This window comes from Styela clava, chromosome 2 (genome assembly GCF_964204865.1).
Source record: "Styela clava chromosome 2, kaStyClav1.hap1.2, whole genome shotgun sequence".
Classification (NCBI taxonomy): domain Eukaryota; kingdom Metazoa; phylum Chordata; class Ascidiacea; order Stolidobranchia; family Styelidae; genus Styela; species Styela clava.
The window spans coordinates 27,090,535-27,096,534 of record NC_135251.1 but is presented as its reverse complement, the minus strand read 5'-3'; the positions used below and the strand labels follow the sequence as shown (position 1 = coordinate 27,096,534).

General features: G+C 36.5%; 1 long non-coding RNA gene across 1 annotated transcript; it reads right to left on the bottom strand.

Moving 5' to 3' along the window:
* Positions 1-1,206: 1,206 nt before the first annotated feature.
* LOC144419913 (uncharacterized) lies at positions 1,207-3,825 on the bottom strand. Its single transcript, XR_013474374.1, has 3 exons — positions 3,522-3,825; positions 2,776-2,837; positions 1,207-1,320 (listed from the first exon to the last, which is right to left on the bottom strand). It is a non-coding gene; the product is annotated as an uncharacterized LOC144419913 (long non-coding RNA).
* Positions 3,826-6,000: the final 2,175 nt, after the last annotated feature.

Genomic DNA, 6,000 nt, shown 5'->3' with positions numbered 1-6,000 from the left:
ATCGAGCAGCGACACCCAAGTTTCTAATATCTAATTAAAAAAGTAAGAATTCCAGAGTTTTGAAACTACTATATCTCATATTGACGGCGTGTGCCGTATAAACGATCCAACTAACACCATTCAGTAGAGATTATAAACGAGAGTTTATATGAATTAAGCTCTTCACACGTGATTAGGCATAACATGACGTGACCCGCACCAACAATAGGGAAAATATGACATATATTCCCATGTCTCTAAATTTAAACAGTCCTGAACATATGAATACTTAGCACTTTTACCAAGGGGATATGGACCAAAAAAAGTTTACACTTGGTTGAATATAATTTACACAGTATTGTTTTTGAAAATTTTAGTTGGGACACGAGTTCTTTAATTAAGGTGTAAGATTAACGGCTATCTTAATACACTTAGTATGACTCACTCTTATAATATCATTATTGGAAATTTGGGGCGATTTCAGTTTGAAGTATAGTTGGGAACATCAATGACATGGTTATCAACTGTTTACTACCAGAGCGTTTACTACCACGATGAGCTACAGTTAAATTTAAGACATTAGTCTGATTACCATTATCATTTGTGGCAAAAACGCTCATCAGATTAATAAAAAACGCCAGGACTACGATTTCAGGGAATTTAGGCATATTATTGTGTATATAGGCACCCCATTATAAACAACAAGGTAAACAATAAGTTTTAATATTTGCATGGTTATTAAGTTGGTGTTGTGTTTTAACCGAATTGCACTTAACGAGGCATAGTTCAAATCCTTTCAGTATCTCTGCAGATATACACTGCTGGATTAACTTATAGTATCACTTTAAAAAAAATTCACTGTTTGTAGTAATCACAACGTGACGCCCTATTGCGATGAAACGCACTTTATTTATGCTGACCCAATGAACTTTACCTAAATTGACATTACAAGATAGTAATTGGTCTTTCGGTTTGGACGATTAAACGAAACAACAGCAGATGGGACAACACAGCAGTTAGCCCCTGAACGTGCAGCGCTATACTGACTACGCCAATATTCACCGGATATTGCTACAGTTAATTTGTAGTACAGAATAGTTAATTTCGCGATTATACTCAAAATATTAAAAGTAATAATTTGTCTGTCGATTTCCCGAAAAAAAAAATATTATTTATTTATAGACATGTAAATTGAAAGATTTCAAATGATATGATTACATACTTGCTCTTCAGACTTGATAGGCCTCCATCTCACTCAGTGATGAAAATCTGACACTTGACGAATTTCTTTTGGTGCAATGATAAATTGTTCTGTCGACTTTCAAGCAGTGTTTTAAAACGCTGAAAATCAATATATAGATCGTGATTTTGTGTAAGTCAATTCTAAATTTGAATTAAACTAAATTTCATGGAGCCAACTATGCCATTTTCAGGTAGTTAATTCACACAAATGTTATTTGACAGAGACACTACAAAGCTATGCTTATGCTAAAGATACAAAAAACCAACTATGTAATTTAATTGAGGTCATTTTCAACTATGTCGCTGATTTCACCAAATTTACATCCTTTAGTTAAAATGATATGTTAGTGTATCATATTGTACCTCATTTTGTATTGTTAAAGTGAGACTCTTTTCTGAATATTTTCTTCTAAAAATATACGTAAGTTTTAATAAAATACGTAACGGGTAAATTTCGATATTTAATTTCATAAAATTTAAAATTTAGAAAGTTTAGACGAATAGACGAATAAAATTTATTCAGCGTTTGACATTAAATTTCAAATATAAACTCTATAACATATCAGGTGTAGTCTTCAAACTGCACAAATTGCAAATATTACAATAACAATAAAATACTCAATGAATTTATTTAACTCTTTCATGGAGTTTATGACTAATTAATTACCTCTGATCAGTAATTTGTAGCATTATCACATTGTTCACGGTAGAGATCGCAAACTGGGGATCGCTATCCAGCAGGGAAGCGCGCAACGAATTTTAGGGGTCGCAAAGAGTACACCAATTTGATACAAGATACTATATTTATAGTACTTTTTTGGACTTCTGCTTTGAAACAATATTATTGAAGCTTGTGCAAAATCGAAATCTCACAATTTCGATAGAATGCACAGGATCAAAAAAGCGGCATAACAATGTTCGGACCTCCTGAAGTATGCGCACCAAGATGGCGCACAACCTGAACTCGGGTTGTGTACCTGGTTAGGATTCAGGTTATGCGACATTTTGGTGCGCATACATCAGGAGCACCCAATGTTGGCTTGCATCAAACCAGTGTTCCCTCTAAGGTGTGCGCGTGTGCGCGCGCACACAGCTTTCAGAGGCTGCGCACACGCATAGATTTACTGCGCACAGACGTATTTGGATGTAATGTGACAATGTTCTCGGTTGGCAGGTTGAGAAAGTTTGTTGTTGGCCCACCCATTACCCAGTTAAAACGCTAAAATTTCTTCATTGGTTTTTGCACAAATATTAGTCATTTCCAAAAAAGTGCGCACACACCAAAATTTCTGCGCACACATACTACAAAAATTAGAGGGAACATTGCATCAAACTATTTAGCATTTTAAACGTGAACGTGGGTCTGACTTTTTTTATATAAATCTTACAATTTCGAGAGAAAACACATGGTCAGATAAGTGGCATAACAATGCTGACTCTGATCGCAAGACCAGAGACGCGGTGCGCTCGCATCGAATTTTTTAGCATTTTAAACAAAAACAGTGGTATACAGGAATCAATAGGCGTCAAATAAAATGTTCAAATAATATTTACTTGTAATATTCCTCGTTCGTTAGTTCGTGTCTTTGAATCTTTAACCTTCAATATTTCTTCATCTGAAAAAAGTTAAGATATTGATAAATAAATTGTCGCAGAACTGTAGCTAGCATAATCAATGGACAGTGGGACTGAATTTATCGGATCTTTTGCACAAAGCTCCCGCCACGTTTTAAAATCACATATTAGTAATTATCCATTTGGGGTTAGGAATGATTTAAAAATTTGAATTTCCAGTGCAATCTGCATTCCTAACTTAAACTGGATAATTACTAATTCTCTTATTTTGAACGTTGGTAGGGTCTTTGTACAAAGATCCAATCCATACACAATAATATATTAAAGTAAAAAGGCTATGGCGAATCTCTATTAAACCATGGATTTTGCGCTACATTTGCGAAAGTTTTGAAAGTGAGTGTATTACGTTTAAGTTTCTTCATGATAAGCTTATGTATTATTTGCGAAAGTTTTGAAAGTGAGTGTATTACGTTTAAGTTTCTTCATGATAAGCTTATGTATTGTCATATAGGTTTTAAGTTTGGCCTATTTGTGAGAAAACGATAGAACCCGCTGTTAGTGAGTTGGATGCAGAAGAGAATCATCCATCAATCTAGACTTCTGTATTAGTTAATAAGTCCAAGTCGTATAGGCCCGAAAACCTCTAATTTACCACTTATACAATAGTAAAATGAAAGCAATATAATAGCAATGAAAACAATGGGTATAAAGAACATTTAACTCACCTGAATATTGTTTCGAACTCGCTGTCCTAACCCAACAGGCAGCCTATCCATACATCCTACACAAAATCAAATCTTATCCTATCACGAACATTTGTGACTGACTGAAAGCGATGTCGCTTGTGGCTTCCCGCGCAAAAATATCTGACGAAAAAAGCTATCTGATTGTTGGTAATCAAATGTTTTTACCTGATTACTTTAATTACTCCAGGTTGTCGTTACGACCCGATCACGCTTCTGACGCCTGATCTCAAAGTTGCAGAATGCAAATGGCGGTTGGATTTGCTTTATTCATAGTATAATACCTAGTTCACAGTAATATTCTCAGGATCTTTTGTAACAAGCCCCGCCCCAAAACAACACCCCGCCAACGCTCGAATTAAATAAAAATAGTACTTATTCAGTTAAGGTGAGGGATGCAGATTCAGCCGGAAATTCAAATTTTCGAATCGTTATAACCCAAAACCCTAACTGCATAATTACTCATTTTTTATTTTAAAACTTGACATGGGTGTTTAGCTCAGATCACACATTTCTGCATCAGTGACGGGAGCTTAGTACAAAGAACCCAGCAATTCCATTATATTTGTCTGTTTACATTTGTCGAGTAAACGCGCACGTGAATGCCATCAAAAATGTAACCGTCCTACAACTCAATGAAAGAATAACCGCGTGTACAGGTTCAGCGTTATATCAATGCATTCTCTGCATTGGCTCATTAACTGGCGCATAGCCAAGAATACTTTTAAGTTTTCTTACTATAACGTGCGGGCGATATCGTTAAAAGAGAGGTCATATTGTAACGTTGTTTCGATGCCTACTATATAGTAATTTCTTCGCCCAAACCAAACGGCGGAGACATAACATCAGCAACGAGATTAATCACGGTTCTATGTGAAGTAAATAATTGACTGCTTAAGACAAGAGCATACCGACGACAACAACTGATGATATATAGATCAACTATTCGAGACCATTCAAATATTTGGTGTTATGGAGCTTGTGAAGAGGTGGACTGTTATTGACGTAGCCCCACAATAAGAACGTAACAAAAACAAATTGTTACTTAGCGATCAATATTGATGGGTGAATTGAAATTACTCTATTTAATACCTCAGATGTATTTGCTGCTGCTTAAATTTTATTAATGCCATTTTGAGTAGACGAATAGATCGCGGAGACCTTAGGTCCGTTTGAAGCACTTTGAGTCTGTCTCTAGATTAGACCTCTTGGTAAAGAACGATCATGATACAGGTATGTAAGGCCGTAAAGAACATTCCTGAGATTTCAACACCCAGGGGAAGGGTATACACGTATTTTAATGTATTTAGTATCTATGTCAGCCAGTGCACTGCAGCTGACTACGTTTGCGTTGAGTGGCGCATCGTGCTAAGCCCTAGGAATGCGCTTGATTTCTAACCTAAGACTACCCCGCTTAGATTCGCAGGTTCAAATCCCGTAGGGGATAATTTAGTACCAGAGGATTGCTGGCGGCTTCCTCCCGCCACCCCTACCCCAAGCCACAGAACACTTGCACTTTTTAGGTCGCTTCGCGGAACACCAAAAATGAAATTGATAAAGAAAAATGATGCAATGCAGCGAGTTGCTAAATGCGCCGCGAATACCTAAAATATGATTGGATATTTTTGTTTGGTTTTTTAATTTAAATGCTGGGTATATGGATTAATAAATTATTTTCACCTTTCTATGTCGATTACTTTTCATTACGTAGTGTGTGCCTTTAATGTTACGTAACAATGGAGTACTTTTATTTATCTGCTCAATCTATTATTATTTATCCACTGAATCGAGTTTAGCAAACATAAGTAATTTTTTCCGCATTTTAAAGTGTAACCAGGCAGAGGTGGAGGAAGAAAAGTTGAACTTTTGCCATTATCCTTTAGGCGTACATGTTTACCTACAGCAAAACCAAAGCTGTAAACTTGATATTGAACTTGACAATCAAAAAGCTAGGCCGACGGTTAACGAAAATGCCACCACCCGCAAAAAGTTTGTCAGCTTTAAGCCGACGGTGACGCGATATTCAACAGTCGTTAGTTGAGCGACAACTTTACGATGACGTGATTGACATGGCGACCAATTTAGCCCTAAGCGAACGCCATATAAAAAAGATGTTTTCTTGTAGGCTTTCCCACTACCGGAGGAAAAAAATCTCATTATGTATAATTTTTGCAGCCATAGATTAAACATTTACATAAAGTCATCAGCTCCACGAAACTAGGGCTCAACGTCTCAACTTCTTAACTTTGGCCGCGAGTAGGGCTAGCCTAAATTTTACTGGTTGGCAAAATTGGCCCGACTTCGCTCAGTTGGATGATTCGTGTCAACCATAACATCGACTGATGGATTTCATTAATCATCTTGCACAATTTCATTGATCATTGGAAGGCTCTCTCCTAACTTTCCAAGCTAAGGAAGAACGCAAGAGAATGGATTCCGGCCCATTACAAGTTGAAGCAGT